We start from the raw sequence: 16624 nt of genomic DNA on the forward strand, positions 1-16624 counted from the left end.
TGTCGACGTATTTCGTACGGCCAAACCAGCATGGCAACGCCCGATCTCGGAAGCTAAGCAAGGTTGGGCCTGGTTAGTACTTGGATGGGAGACCGCCTGGGAATACCAGGTGCTGTATGCTCTTTTGCTCACTTTCAATATGCAAAAGTAGTCCTTCATGAAAGGGGCTGGAAGCTGCTTTCATTTTCCTGAGAGAGAGAGAGAGAGACCACCTTGCATTGTCAAATACCAAATCTGGTTATGAATAAGTAGCCTATGGTTGTCGACGTATTTCGTACGGCCAAACCAGCATGGCAACGCCCGATCTCGTCCGATCTCGGAAGCTAAGCAAGGTTGGGCCTGGTTAGTACTTGGATGGGAGACCGCCTGGGAATATCAGGTGCTGTATGCTCTTTTGCTCACTTGCAATATGCACAAGTAGTCCTTCATGAAAGGGGCTGGAAGCTGCTTTCATTTTCCTGAGAGAGAGAGAGAGACCACCTTGCATTGTCAAATACCAAATCTGGTTATGAATAAGTAGCCTATGGTTGTCGACGTATTTCGTACGGCCAAACCAGCATGGCAACGCCCGATCTCGTCCGATCTCGGAAGCTAAGCAAGGTTGGGCCTGGTTAGTACTTGGATGGGAGACCGCCTGGGAATATCAGGTGCTGTATGCTCTTTTGCTCACTTGCAATATGCACAAGTAGTCCTTCATGAAAGGGGCTGGAAGCTGCTTTCATTTTCCTGAGAGAGAGAGAGAGACCACCTTGCATTGTCAAATACCAAATCTGGTTAGGGTTAGGGTTAGGGTTAGGGTTAGGGTTAGGTGTGGCAGTAATCACGAGGAAACACCCTGTGGGACCCCAACGGGACCACAGTACAGGTGAGACCCCATTTAGGCACGCGCACCTGAAACCCCACTCACTCTGTCCCCCTGAAATGAATGAATGAGCAGGAGTCTGTTTTATAGGCTCCTTCCTTTCCCCTGCCAGACCTATTGACCAATAGGAGTAGTATTATTAACCCTCAGGGATACAGTTGTCCGAAGACTTTACTACTACCTATTGTAACATAGGATATTCTTCTTGGACGTATTGTTCCTGATGATCCCATGTCCATGTCTTGTTTTCTTCTTTCCAACCTGACCCTTTTGGCAAATAGGAGCCTATCAGTATTAACAACCCCCAGGGATGACATACTGTTGTCCGAAGACATTAACACTACCCATTGCTAAGGTCATCAGGATAAAAATATCTTGAGTCCAAGTCTTCATCCAACATCTTGTGTCCAAGTCTTCTTCCAATATCCTGTGTTCAGAATATCCTTGTCTTGTTGTCTTCTTTCCAACCTGACCTTATTGGCAAATAGGAGCCTATCAGTATTAACAACCCCCAGGGATGACATACTGTTGTCCGAAGACATTAACACTACCCATTGCTAAGGTCATCAGAATAAAAATATCTTGAGTCCAAGTCTTCATCCAACATCTTGTGTCCAAGTCTTCTTCCAATATCCTGTGTTCAGAATATCCTTGTCTTGTTGTCTTCTTTCCAACCTGACCTTATTGGCAAATAGGAGCCTATCAGTATTAACAACCCCCAGGGATGACATACTGTTGTCCGAAGACATTAACCCTACCCATTGCTAAGGTCATCAGAATAAAAATATCTTGAGTCCAAGTCTTCATCCAACATCTTGTGTCCAAGTCTTCTTCCAATATCCTGTGTTCAAGTCTTCATCCAACATCCTGTGTCAAAGTCTTCCTCCAAAATCCCGTGTCCAAGTCTTCTTCCAATATCCTGTGTACAAGTCTTCATCCAACATCCCGTGTCAAAGTCTTCTGTCACTGTCTGGTCTTCTTCTTTAAGACCTAACCTTTTTTGGCAAGTAGGAGCCTATCAGCATTAACATCCCTCTGGGATGACATACTGTTGTCCAAAGACTTTAACACTCCCCATTGCTAACATAAGTACAGCTGTCTTATCGTCTGTCAGTCAAGTAGAAGTGAGAAATAAATCCAAATGTGAATCTAAATTGTGGAAACACTTCATCAGTAGTATACCTAGGATCATCGGGCGTTTCGGCCTTCGAAACACTAGACACCCTCCCCATAGGCAGGCCCACCAGGGTTGATCAAATCCCCAGTGTGTGTTTCCAGTCCAATTGGTGAATCAACAGATAAATTTGGAAAAATAGTAGTCTGGTCCACAGAAAAACAGTCCACCCTAATGCAGTCTTGAGGTGTAACTGGAGAGAATAAAGAAAACACCAGCGGAATACACATACATTTATTAATTAAACAGCCGCCTTGAACCAAAGCGTCTTTACAATAAAAAGTCACTTAACAATATAACAACATGAATGTCAACAATAATACTTACCAATACAAAGTCACTTAACAATAAAACAACATGAATATCAACAATAATACTTACCTGTGCTAGGAGTAAAAGAGGGTTAGGGTTAGAAGAGAAAGCAAGAAGGGTTAGGTTTAAGACAAGAAAAAGAGAGACCCACCAGGGGCCTAGGGTTGGGGTTAGGATAGGGTGCAGGGTTAGGGTTAGGGTTAGGGTTAGGTTTGGGTTAGGGTAGGGTTAAAAGAAAAACTGGATGGTCTTAAAAAGCACGGGCCTATTATTGCTGTGTTGTTAAGCTAATTAAAATTGAAATGAAAAGGGGCAGGAATGCAAATGGATGTGTTGTAAAATTGTGTTTGTTTTTTTACAGGTGCTGTGTAGCGATGGATGAGTGGATGGTGTTATGGATTTGAGGATCAAGGTAAGTGTTGTTGAAATTACTTTTTAGTGTGTAAATCTATGTGTGTGCATGTAAGTATGTATGAGTGTATTTTACAGGTGCTGTGAGGCGATGAATAAGTGGATGATGCTAAAGATGAAGATCAAGGTAAGTGTTTGCAATGTTTTTTAGTGCATGGGTCTATGTGTCTGTGTGGAGCTGTATGTGAATAAATAAAAGGGTCGACTATGTGTGTGTGTTTATATTTGAGCCTCTGTGTGAGGGTGTAGATGTATGTGTTGTGTATGGATCTGACATGTGTATGTGTGTGGGCGTGTTATGTAGTCAGTACCATAAGGAAGTATACATTAACAGAATTGCCATGAAAAACCATGTATACACTTTATTTATTAAAAGAAGCTGGTCCTGTGTGGAAATAAGAATGTTATGTTTTCTCATTCAGTCCCAGGGGTGTAATTGTGTTCAACTGTGTGATCCATTTTCTTTCGGCATGCTTCCGCTGTCCACTGGACCACCCGGACCCCGACTCCACACCAGATATGATGAGGTGAGTGACGGGGTGCTCCTGGAAGTGTGTGACCAGTGTTGTTTGTAGGTGTGCCCGTGAGATGTTGTTCAGATGTTGTTTCAACCTAGTGTCTATTGAAGCTCCGGTTTCTCCTACGTAGTGTTTATGGCAGAGGGTGCAGGTGATGATGTAAACCACATTGGAGGTTTGTAGGGTGAAGCTGTCCGGGATTGGAGCCGACGTGTGGTTATGGGGGTTTGTAATGAATTTCCTGTTCTTGTAGTGCAGTGTGTGAGGTTTGGTTATTGGAGGGGGCATATTGCTGAATTTGGTATGTATAAGAATATCCTTAAGGCTTTTATTTTTTCTATATGCTGAGATGATCCTATATTGTTTAAGCGGAGGATATGTGTGTTGAGCTGTGGTGAAGTTGTGTTTGAATGCATGTTGCAGTGGGCGTGTTCTATGTGAGAATGTCGTAACTAATGGGATTATGATTTTAGGTGGACCTAGGTCTGTGCCGGTTGTGTGTGGGGTGGCCGGGGAGGTGGGAGGAAAGGTAGGGTTAAAGGGGGGGTGTGATTCCGGGATGGGGTTAAAGGGCGGGTCCGCGTAGATGTTAAAGGGGGAGTTAGGGTTAGGCGTGGGGTCGGGAAGGTTGGGATTAGGGTTAAAAGTCAGGTTGGGTCTACCCATAGAATTAAAAGGAGAGGGGGTGGGGTTGCGGGTTAGGGTTAGGGTTAGGGTTAGGTTTGTGGAGAAGTCTTAGCCCAATCTAGGGCTAGAGTTGCACTGGCACAAGTCTTATGTTTTAATTTAATGGTTTTATCATCCCCAGGTAAAAAGGTGAAGAGGAGGATTTATATTCCCATCAAGGTAGGTATCCTAGTAGGTAAGTATCCCAGGTAAGTAAAACACTCAATACCCTATACTTTAGATCTGTGTTGATCTTTTTTATTTTGTTGTCCTACAGGAACCCTTCTGCCCCCCACTGGTCATCCCAGGTAAGTATCACAGGTAAGTAGGTATGTGCATATATACACTCTTTTCTGAATCCTGGTATTGTTAAATAACTTTTTTTCTCTTTCCCCAGGAATCCCTCACCTCCCACCCGGAAGACAGCAGGGGGTATGCAACCTTTAGATGTTTATATTAATAAATCACTGATCCATAATCTTAGCATTCTCTCTGCGGTTTTAGTGGTCCAGAGAACTGGATCCCGTCCCGTTACCTGGAATTGGGTTAGGGTTTAGGGTTAGGGTTAGGGTTAGGGTTAGGGTTAGGTGTGGTAGCATTAACGAGGAAACACCCTGTGGGACCCCGACGGGACCACAGTTAAGGTGAGACCCCACGAAAGCACTCGCGCTTAAATCTCACTCACCCCGTCTCCAAATATAAATATGAGACAATTGACGATCCGTCCAACAGTATTATGACCACCAGGGCTGATACCATTGGTGTCCGAAGACTTTGGGATCATAGAAAAGGTCCTAAAGTTGAACTAGTAATCTGATCCTTGGTCTTCATGAGTGACGGATATCAGTCTGAATATCACTGCCCACCAGGGGTTAAGAGATAATCGGTGTCCGAAGACTTTAAGACTGAGGATGGGGAGAGTATTAGTCCAGAGTGATGGGATTTAACGGATTCCAGGGGGAGGGGGGATAGGGGTAAGAAAGGAGTATGAGAGAGAGAGAGAGAGAGAGAGAGAGAGAGAGAGAGAGAGAGAGAGAGAGAGAGAGAGGAGGAGAGGAGATATGACCATACAGAGTCGACACCCACGGGGCGAGGAACAATGTTGCCCACAGGGCTTAGTCAGTCTCTGCCTACCATCCAAAGAAAGAACCCAAGGATGGGAGGAGAGGGTATAGAGGGGTTGAGGTCAGGCATAGTCCCCAATGGTTGGGTTTAGGTATAGGTCCCGAATGGTTGAGGTTAGGGTGAGGGGTCGGGATAGGGTTACTCGGGTCCATATGTCAGATCCAAAATCGCAAGACGGTTGGGTTTAGGTCCGAGGTCTCATTGTCAAATTGAGGTATCAGTCCTAAGTTTTAGATTTAGGCATGGGTTCCTGTCATTGGTCAGTATTAATCTAATGATCCAAAGGAGCGCCGGTGGGACAGGTCTAGGACTTTTTTGTATCTATAATAGATGTCAGTCTGAGAATCACTGCCCTTCTGGGGTTGAGATAATCGGTGTCCGAAGACTTCAGGACTGAGAGGATAGGGAGATACGAGTCCAGAGTGATGGGATCTAACGGATTCCAGGGGGATGGGGGTAAGAAAGGAGTATGAGGGAGACAGAGAGACGGAGAGAGACAGAGACAGAGAGAGATATATATATGACCATACAGAGTCGACACCCACGGGGCGAGGAACACTGTTGCCCACAGGGCTTAGTCAGTCTCTGCCTACCATCCAAAGGGAGGTCCCCAGGACGGGAGGAGAGGGTATAGAGGGGTAGGGGGTGCGAGAGAGGGGAGAGAAGAAAAAGGAGAGATGACCATACAGAGTCGACACCCACGGGGCGAGGAACACTGTTGCCCACAGGGCTTAGTCAGTCTCTACCTACCATCCAAAGAAAGAAGCCAAGGATGGGAGGAGAGGGTATAGAGGGGTTGGGTTTAGGTATAGATCCCGAATGGTTGAGGTTAGGGTGAGGGGTCGGGATAGGGTTACTTGAGGGTCCATATGTCAGGCCGAAATCGCTAGAGGGTTGGGTTTGGGTCCGAGGCCCCTCGGTTAAGTTGAGGCATTAGACCTAAGTTTTAGGTTTAGGCGTAGGCTCAGAGTTTTGGGTTTAGGCATGGGTTCCTGTCTTTGGACAGTACTTATCTAATGATCCAAAGGAGCTCCGGTGGCACAGGTCTAGGACTTTTTCTCTATAATAGATGTCAGTCTGAGAATCGCTGCCCCTCCGGGGTTGAGAGATAATCGGTGTCCGGAGACTTTAAGACTGAAGGGTATTGGACTCACAAATGTCGGAGTAGGCGAGTTGCAGAAGGGGAATGTTGAAGAGGACTAATTGGGTAGGATAATATGGGTTAAATCGCCATACTTAACGTAAACAGACTGCCAGGTCATAGTTTCAGACGTCTGTCCGGTTGAAGTCTGGTTGGGTTTGGGTCCGAGGCCTCTCGGTTAAGTTGAGGCATTAGACCTAAGTTTTAGGTTTAGGGTTAGGGTTAGGGTTTGGGTTAGGGTTAGGGTTGGGGTTGGGGTTGGGGTTGGGGTTAGGGTTAGGGTTAGGGTTAGGGTTAGGTTTTAAAAAGGAGACTTTAACACCGAAGTGTTAAGTGATGCACGGGCACAGGAGAGGGTTAGGTTTTTAGAGTGTGGGAAGGGGACCGGTCACCCAAGGGGGTGTCCGGTAGGCACGGGCACAGGAAGCCTTATATCTAAGCCTCTAAAATAAATTTAACAACAAAACAATAACACAAACAGGACAAGGCATGTTATAACTAAGTAATAACATAACAATAAGGGGGGGAGAAGGAGAAAAAAAGACGGGGGGGGGGGGGGGGGTTAGGGGTTAGGCAAGAAGGGGAGGGGTTGGGGTTAGGATAGGGGGACAGGAAAGCTTTAGATAAAGGGAGGAGAGGAGAAAAGCAAGGAAGGGGCAAAGAGGGGGGGAGGAGGGGGGAGGAGGTTGGGTTTAGGCAAGATGGGAAGGGGTTGAGGTTAGGGTAGATGGACCGGTGGGTTTAAATAAGGGGAAAGGGAGGGGAGCAAGGAAGGGTCTCCAACATTATGGGGAAAGGGGCCTTTACCCCGGCTCTGTAGCCTGGGAGTGAGGGAATTTAATATGCTCTGTGGTGGCCTGGTTCCATAAGGAAAAAAACAAACACAAAATAAATTATCATACATCAAATCAAGTAAGTGCCAAGTAAGTGCTATAAAATACACAAAAAATCAAACAAAGCAAAAACAAGCCAAAACATATATATTAAAGAATGTAAAACCATATATAATTGTGTTGTTTTGTTTTTTTCCAAAACAGGATGTCTGGTTTCCCCAGTCGGCCTCCAGGGTCCTCCTTAAAGTTGCCACCAGGTGGCGCCTGCGTCCCCGGTGAGTCAACTTAGATGTAATTTTCCCACAGATGGTGTTGAAGTCACCCCCAGATAGGAGCCCTCGGATCCCCCTCAAGGCACAGGTAAGTGGAAGGCCCTCAAGAAAGGTAAGTAAAAACTTTTTGTTTTTTGTTTTTTTAGGATGTTATTTCTGAACCCTCTCTCACTGGGTCCCTTATGTCCCACAGGTACCCCTCCACAGTCCAACATGTACCAGGCGGAGGCCCCCCCACCTACAATCAGCCGCCGCTCACAGGATAGAGGTATGGACAAAAAAGGAAGGATCAATAATGTTTTAAAGAAATGAGAATCAAGTTAATTAATAATTCACTCATAAAAGACATGCATAGAAACAATAAGAATAAAATATATATCTCTCTAAACACAAAAGGAAAAAAAGGAAATTTCTCATTCATTGTAATCCTCCCCTGATATGTACACAATGACTCATACCATGAGTCTACTCAGCCGACTCAACCCCTCCCGCCTCCCCACAACCAGAGGTAAGGGAAGCTCAAAACTTCTCATTAAGCCCTAATGGGTCTATAGTGTTCAAGGCTGCAATCCAATGTCTTTCCCTTTTCTGTCTTTGTGTTTTGGACCAGGATTGGTTTGTTTCCAGGCCGAAAATAGAGACATTTTCAAAAGAATGTTCTTGAAAGTGAGTATACAATGATGTATGTCTATCCATTTTCACCATGTGGTACAAATGTTGTTTTAATCTCACCCCCACAGAATTTTGTGTTTCACCAATGTATATTTTCTGACATAGATTGCATCTGATCCCATAGACCACATTCGAGGTACTCAATCCCATCTCTTGCCATATTGGCATCCCCCTTTTTGAAAAAATGTTATTAAGATATTTGATCTTTAGACAATGTTTTTCGTTCTTTGGTGGTTGTTTTTTAGTGGAGAAATTAGAGTGCACCAACATATCCTTCAGGTTTTTATTCCTTCTGTATGCAGATATAACCCTAAAATTCTCCAACTCACCCACAGATTGTTGAGCCTGTTGAAAATGAAATTTAAGTCTGGAGGTAGGAACCCTAAAACTTTGTGAATATGTGACTACTAAAGGTATGATGTTACGGTTGTCAATCGTCTTCTTATAGCCTCCCTCCCTCTGGAAAATCCGCTTGACCTCTGCTTTGATTTCCCTTAGGAATCTCTTAGAGTATCCGCGAGGACCCAAGGCTCCGAAGAGCGTTCTAGTGGCCTCTTCTACATCTTCAAGGTAGGTACAGATTCTATTGAATCTTATAAGTTGTGATTTGACAAGCCCTCTATAAGTATGTTTAGGGTGGAAACTTGTTTTATGTAACAGTGCATGCCTGTCAGTTTCCTTAAAAAATACCTTAGTAGCCAGTGATGTGGTTTCTCCCAGTGATAAGGTTTCTCCCTCCTGTTTCCTAAAAAACACCTGAGTATCCAAGAACTCCAATTTCTCCCATTGTATGTTATGTGTTATGGAGATGGCTGGGTGATGTGTGTTCAAGATCCCCAGGAAGTCTTGGAATTCCCCAGAAGAATGCTCCCATATCCCAAAGATATCATCAAGATATCTGTAGTATACTAAAGGTAGGTGTTTACACTTAATAAATGCTGTCTCCTCCCAAAAGCACATATACAGATTGGCATATGCTGGAGCAAACTTTTTACCCATGGCTGTGCCATGAATCTGGAGATAGTGTTTATCATTAAAAACAAAATCATTTCGAATAAGGCTCAATTCTAAAAGTCCAATAATGCCCCTATCCGACCGCTCGGGATCTGGAAATTTATCAAAGGCATTCTGGACCGCCTGTAGCCCCAGAGATGTATCAATGTTAGTGTACAGTGAGTTGATATCAATAGAGAATAGAAAGCAGCCTCTAGGTACTATTAAACCTTTGATTTTATTGACAAAGTCATATGTATCTTTAATATAACTATTATGTCTTTGAGAGAGGGGATTGATATAATAATCAATGTACTCTGCTACCCTATATGATTCTGACCCACAATCACTCACAATAGGGCGTCCACACGGGACCCGAGAAGGCACCGTCCACTTGTCGGGAGCCTTGTGAATTTTGGGCAATAAGTAAAACTGTCTGGGCCTCGGTACATCTGGTCCCATTAAGTAAAACATTTGCCTCTTTGTAATAAAGTTAGTTTCACAAAGCTCTCTGACCATCTCCCTGATTCTGTCCTGAGTCTCAGGCTGGATAGAGTGAGGCAATAGGCTATAATGTTGATCATTATTCAATTGTCTGTTTGCCTCTAGGAGATATTGGGCTTTATCCATAAGGACAATTTGTGACCCCTTATCTGCCGGCTTAATGATGATATTTCTATTGCTACTCAAATCCTTAATGGCCTTCAGTTCCTCCACAGTCAGGTTAGACTTAATAGGGGGTCTAGGTTTGAACCTCCCAAAAACATTTAAGTCCTTCCTCACTAACAGCTGTATAGGGGGAGATGCAGACTCTAATTTAGGGTCCCAAGTGGATGGGTCAGTAAAAGGCTCCCGTGAGAAGTCTGTTTCATAGTCAAAATGATCCAAAAGTTTGAGTCTCCTATGATAGACATACAAATCTCTCCGAAGCTCCAGACGGTCCAACTTCTGTGGAGTGGGGATAAAGGTAAGTCCTTTTTCCAAGACCCCTAATTCTATAGGACTCAATCTATAGGAACGGGAGAGATTAGTGATGTTTGAATCGGGAGTTGTTTCTTGACTCTCATCTCCCATCACATGTTTAATTGGTCTAGCCAAAACTTGAGGATCTCCTGGGCCGTCTCTGCAGTCCAGTGGACTGGATCTTTAGGGACAGTTTGAAAACGAAGTCTACTGATTTCAGGTAAGTAATTACATTTATCTAATATTGATTGATTGAGCAGACGGAGTAGGGACTGGGCTTCTTTGCTCAACCTATCAGAGAAATTAATGACAGGGAGATACAACTCAGCATTAGGGAAGACTGTTTCACAGGTCTTCAACAGCTGTTGCAGCTGTTTCCAGATGGTACTAGACAGCTGTCCGCTAAGGCAGTTGTTAAGGCCAGCGGACAAGATTACCCGTTCCACAGTCTGGTGTGGTTCCAATTTCTCTAAGATTCCCTTCAGATGGTAAAAGTTAGCTCCCGGGAAGCTGTCAACTTGAACCCGGGGATCCCAGAAGTAAGGGATCCTAGCTAAATTGGAGTCTCCTATTATTAGAATAGGTTTAACCACCTTCAGATTCCATTCATGGATCTTTCTGTTTGTATTTGGGTGCCTTAGAGGTTCTCGTCGTATGGACTGAGCATTCACTGTTGGCAAAGAGGTTTTTAAATGTTTTAGGGGGGACTCAGAATGGGACACATTTGGATGAGAGTCATCTTTAGTGTTGTTTCCCATCATCATGTCTCCACCTAATCCAACCATTGCCGTCACAGGATGTTCTGCCACTCGATTAGGAACCTGTGGTACTGGGTCTAAAGGGGATGTAGAGAGGATGGAATTACTACAGGTATTAGCCACATTGGAAAGAAAAGGAAGACCTCCAGAAGCTGTCCCTAAGTCAGTGATCCTAGATGATGGTAGGTTCTGTACTCGGGGGCTAAAGATCTCACTATCTTCCCCTGAGGAGGGGTCCTCCCTTAGAGAGAAGGTGATGTTATCAAACAAGTCAGGCCCCGGTTCAGGCCCAATCTGCACTACATGAGAAGGAGGAAGGGGGGGAGGAGGAGGAGGAGTCTCAGTAGGCCAGGGGGACAGTGGAACCTTTTCCAATGCCAATCCTCTTTTCTCTCGAGGTGGAGGTAGACTAGTAGTGAGTCGTGGTGTTATTACCTGAGGGATCACTACAGTCTGGGGAGAAGCTAACACCTGGACATAGGATAGACGTCTCTCAGGTGGGTGCCTCACAGGGAGGGGTGGAAACTCCACATGGTCAGCTAAATCTAGGGTGTCCCCATCCTCCACCACCACCAAGGTGGCTTGTAGCATAGTTCGAAGAGTCTCTGCTGAAGAGGTAGTAAATCTCCGCCTATATCTTACTCTGCCCCACTGCACTGCCTTATGAAAGGCCTCTTCATTAAAGCTCGGCAGGGCCTCCAAGCCCAGTGCTAAAACAGAGTCGTAGTGTTCCCTCAGGATGCAAAGGTTGTTCTCCAACCACTTAACCGTATTTTGTTTGACTTTCTCCAATGTCTCCACGGTAGGTGAGGCGGGCTTAATAAAAGCTGCTAGTTTCATAACCTGCCTAGACATACCTGGGGGACTAGAACCTGTAGAAGCAGAGTGGGCTAGGATTTCTGAGTGATGTATTGCCTGTAGTAATTTAAAGTACTTTTTAGTAAGTACTAGGTCCCCTGGGGCCATAGGTCTATTACCAGTCCCATAACCTTTAGGTTTAGCATTAACTCTAACCCCAAAGCAATGATGAGAAGGGATAGCTATATCCTCTGAGTCATCCATCAATCAATATTTGGAGCACTATACTGTAATAGAAAATCCAATAGTAACAAAGCCTAAAAATACAAGATTAATTCAAATGGGTCACTAGGAAAAGGGAAGGAAAGGGGTTAAGATTAACAAAAATACACAACACACAATCTTCCAATAACCAAGAAAAAAGGGGGGTTACAGAGAAATTATGCCCACAATACACAAAAGAACTCACTTTGTAAATCAACTCTTCACCAAACAAGGTGTTTTGCTGCCATCTAGTGGATTCAAAAAAGTACTATAGGATTTCTCCCAAAAGGAAGTACATATATCACCATGAACCATATGTTGCTGGGAAAGTTTGTTGAAAGTTTTTGCAACACCAGCTTGGTTTTGAAGGCAGTTTTGTCTGTGATGGTTGAATTTAAAAAAAGGAATTTTGAGGAGATATTTGTATATTTTTGGTTTTCCTCTTTAAAGGATCAAGGGAAAAAGGAGGAGGTAATAATTCCAAAATAATCTTCAGTGTGTACACACGCTCTTTTCAAAAAGGAAACCACACAGAATCCATCATGTACATACTTACATCCCAGTTGTAACAGGGTGGCCAACCCTTAGGAATGGAGTAGAGATGCTAGGATTAAGTGCAGGAAAAAGGTCCATGTGCTCAATTGTTTGGAATTATTTTAAAGATCCAGGAATCCTTAGTGGTTGGATAAGTCTCAAGTCCCCATTAAAAACAGGTAAAGGTCATTTAGAATTTTGTTTAAAACACAATTGACAAGTAAAAAAGCTAGCAAGTCCTGACGTTTCGCCAAATAGGCTTCATCAGAGGTACAAACAGCATGGCAGAAAGAAACCAATAAAGGATCTGAGAAGAAGGGGGCGAGGCCCATGTGATTCCGTTGTTACTGCACCTGGGGGTATGACTGCCCTCTAGGGGCAGGAAGACTCCTTATTCAAAAAATGATTTGAATTCTTCTGGTTCTATTTGCACATGCTAAAGAATAATCTTATTTAAAAGAGGTGATAAGGGTTCCTGGCACTGGCTAGGTTAGGTTTTTAGAGTGTGGGAAGGGGACCGGTCACCCAAGGGGGTGTCCGGTAGGCACGGGCACAGGAAGCCTTATATCTAAGCCTCTAAAATAAATTTAACAACAAAACAATAACACAAACAGGACAAGGCATGTTATAACTAAGTAATAACATAACAATAAGGGGGGGAGAAGGAGAAAAAAAGACGGGGGGGGGGGGGGGGGTAGGGGTTAGGCAAGAAGGGGAGGGGTTGGGGTTAGGATAGGGGGACAGGAAAGCTTTAGATAAAGGGAGGAGAGGAGAAAAGCAAGGAAGGGGCAAAGAGGGGGGGAGGAGGGGGGAGGAGGTTGGGTTTAGGCAAGATGGGAAGGGGTTGAGGTTAGGGTAGATGGACCGGTGGGTTTAAATAAGGGGAAAGGGAGGGGAGCAAGGAAGGGTCTCCAACATTATGGGGAAAGGGGCCTTTACCCCGGCTCTGTAGCCTGGGAGTGAGGGAATTTAATATGCTCTGTGGTGGCCTGGTTCCATAAGGAAAAAAACAAACACAAAATAAATTATCATACATCAAATCAAGTAAGTGCCAAGTAAGTGCTATAAAATACACAAAAAATCAAACAAAGCAAAAACAAGCCAAAACATATATATTAAAGAATGTAAAACCATATATAATTGTGTTGTTTTGTTTTTTTCCAAAACAGGATGTCTGGTTTCCCCAGTCGGCCTCCAGGGTCCTCCTTAAAGTTGCCACCAGGTGGCGCCTGCGTCCCCGGTGAGTCAACTTAGATGTAATTTTCCCACAGATGGTGTTGAAGTCACCCCCAGATAGGAGCCCTCGGATCCCCCTCAAGGCACAGGTAAGTGGAAGGCCCTCAAGAAAGGTAAGTAAAAACTTTTTGTTTTTTGTTTTTTTAGGATGTTATTTCTGAACCCTCTCTCACTGGGTCCCTTATGTCCCACAGGTACCCCTCCACAGTCCAACATGTACCAGGCGGAGGCCCCCCCACCTACAATCAGCCGCCGCTCACAGGATAGAGGTATGGACAAAAAAGGAAGGATCAATAATGTTTTAAAGAAATGAGAATCAAGTTAATTAATAATTCACTCATAAAAGACATGCATAGAAACAATAAGAATAAAATATATATCTCTCTAAACACAAAAGGAAAAAAAGGAAATTTCTCATTCATTGTAATCCTCCCCTGATATGTACACAATGACTCATACCATGAGTCTACTCAGCCGACTCAACCCCTCCCGCCTCCCCACAACCAGAGGTAAGGGAAGCTCAAAACTTCTCATTAAGCCCTAATGGGTCTATAGTGTTCAAGGCTGCAATCCAATGTCTTTCCCTTTTCTGTCTTTGTGTTTTGGACCAGGATTGGTTTGTTTCCAGGCCGAAAATAGAGACATTTTCAAAAGAATGTTCTTGAAAGTGAGTATACAATGATGTATGTCTATCCATTTTCACCATGTGGTACAAATGTTGTTTTAATCTCACCCCCACAGAATTTTGTGTTTCACCAATGTATATTTTCTGACATAGATTGCATCTGATCCCATAGACCACATTCGAGGTACTCAATCCCATCTCTTGCCATATTGGCATCCCCCTTTTTGAAAAAATGTTATTAAGATATTTGATCTTTAGACAATGTTTTTCGTTCTTTGGTGGTTGTTTTTTAGTGGAGAAATTAGAGTGCACCAACATATCCTTCAGGTTTTTATTCCTTCTGTATGCAGATATAACCCTAAAATTCTCCAACTCACCCACAGATTGTTGAGCCTGTTGAAAATGAAATTTAAGTCTGGAGGTAGGAACCCTAAAACTTTGTGAATATGTGACTACTAAAGGTATGATGTTACGGTTGTCAATCGTCTTCTTATAGCCTCCCTCCCTCTGGAAAATCCGCTTGACCTCTGCTTTGATTTCCCTTAGGAATCTCTTAGAGTATCCGCGAGGACCCAAGGCTCCGAAGAGCGTTCTAGTGGCCTCTTCTACATCTTCAAGGTAGGTACAGATTCTATTGAATCTTATAAGTTGTGATTTGACAAGCCCTCTATAAGTATGTTTAGGGTGGAAACTTGTTTTATGTAACAGTGCATGCCTGTCAGTTTCCTTAAAAAATACCTTAGTAGCCAGTGATGTGGTTTCTCCCAGTGATAAGGTTTCTCCCTCCTGTTTCCTAAAAAACACCTGAGTATCCAAGAACTCCAATTTCTCCCATTGTATGTTATGTGTTATGGAGATGGCTGGGTGATGTGTGTTCAAGATCCCCAGGAAGTCTTGGAATTCCCCAGAAGAATGCTCCCATATCCCAAAGATATCATCAAGATATCTGTAGTATACTAAAGGTAGGTGTTTACACTTAATAAATGCTGTCTCCTCCCAAAAGCACATATACAGATTGGCATATGCTGGAGCAAACTTTTTACCCATGGCTGTGCCATGAATCTGGAGATAGTGTTTATCATTAAAAACAAAATCATTTCGAATAAGGCTCAATTCTAAAAGTCCAATAATGCCCCTATCCGACCGCTCGGGATCTGGAAATTTATCAAAGGCATTCTGGACCGCCTGTAGCCCCAGAGATGTATCAATGTTAGTGTACAGTGAGTTGATATCAATAGAGAATAGAAAGCAGCCTCTAGGTACTATTAAACCTTTGATTTTATTGACAAAGTCATATGTATCTTTAATATAACTATTATGTCTTTGAGAGAGGGGATTGATATAATAATCAATGTACTCTGCTACCCTATAGGGTTAGGGTTAGGGTTAGGGTTAGGGTTAGGGTTAGGGTTAGGTTTGGGTTAGGGTAGGGTTAAAAGAAAAACTGGGTGGTCTTCAGGAGCACGGGCCTATTACTTCTGTGTTTTAAAATATAACAAAAGAAAGGAAAGCAGAAATACCAAAAAAAACGTGTTTGTGAAATAATGTGTGTGTTTTTTCTTTTGCAGGTGCTGTGTGGTGGTGGTGACTGAGTGGATGGTGCTGAGGATTGGAGGACCAAAGTAGGTGTTGTTGAATTTGTTCTATCGTGTGTAGGTCTATGTGCCAGTATGTAAGTGTGTGCGTGTGTATGGATGCATAGCCAGGTAAGTTATGTATGTACATGTATATGTTCCAAAGTGTTGTGAAGTAATGTGTTTGTTCTTTTGCAGAGGCTGTGTGGCGATGGATGAGTGGATGGTGCTGATCAAGGTGAGTGTTATTGAAGGTGTAATTCATTCATTAAGTGAAGCAGATCTTGTATGAGATGAAGAGTGTTATGTTTTTTCATTCAGTCCCAGGGGTGTAATTGTGTTTAACTGTGTGATCCATTTTCTTTCGGCGTGTTTCCGCTGTCCACTGGACCACCCGGACCCCGACTCCACACCAGATATGATGAGGTGAGTGACGGGGTGCTCCTGGAAGTGTGTGACGAGTGTTGTTTGTAGATGTGCCCGTGAAATGTTGTACAGATGTTGTTTGAGTCTAGTGTCTATTGAAGAGCCGGTTTCTCCTATATAATGTTTGTGGCAGAGGGTGCAGGTGATGATGTATACGACGTTGGAGGTTTGTAAGGTGAGGTTGTCCGGGACTGGAGCTGATGTGTGACTGTGAGGGTTTGTAATGAATTTTCTGTATTTATAATGAAGTGTATGAGGTTTGGCTGCTGGAGAGGGCATAGTGCTGAATTTGGTGTGTATGAGTATGTTTTTTAAACTTTTATTTTTTCTGTATGCGGAAATGATCCTGTAGGGTTTTAGTGCGGGGTATGTGCGTTGGGCCGTGGTGAAGTTATGTTTGAATGCATGTTGTAGGGGTCGAGTTTTATGTGAAAATGTGGTGACTAAGGGAATGATTATTAATGGGT

General features: G+C 43.7%; 2 non-coding genes and 1 pseudogene across 2 annotated transcripts; all 3 read left to right on the plus strand.

The window, feature by feature from the left end:
* Positions 1 to 12: 12 nt before the first annotated feature.
* Positions 13 to 121, plus strand: LOC136966694 (5S ribosomal RNA; annotated as a pseudogene).
* Positions 122 to 272: 151 nt separating this feature from the next.
* Positions 273 to 391, plus strand: LOC136966601 (5S ribosomal RNA). The gene has a single exon (XR_010879422.1). It is a non-coding gene; the product is annotated as a 5S ribosomal RNA (ribosomal RNA).
* A 149-nt stretch (positions 392 to 540) lies between these two features.
* On the plus strand, positions 541 to 659 carry LOC136966602 (5S ribosomal RNA). Its single transcript, XR_010879423.1, has one exon. It is a non-coding gene; the product is annotated as a 5S ribosomal RNA (ribosomal RNA).
* Positions 660 to 16624: the final 15965 nt, after the last annotated feature.

Source organism: Osmerus mordax, chromosome 22, assembly GCF_038355195.1.
Source record: "Osmerus mordax isolate fOsmMor3 chromosome 22, fOsmMor3.pri, whole genome shotgun sequence".
Taxonomy (NCBI): Eukaryota; Metazoa; Chordata; class Actinopteri; order Osmeriformes; family Osmeridae; genus Osmerus; species Osmerus mordax.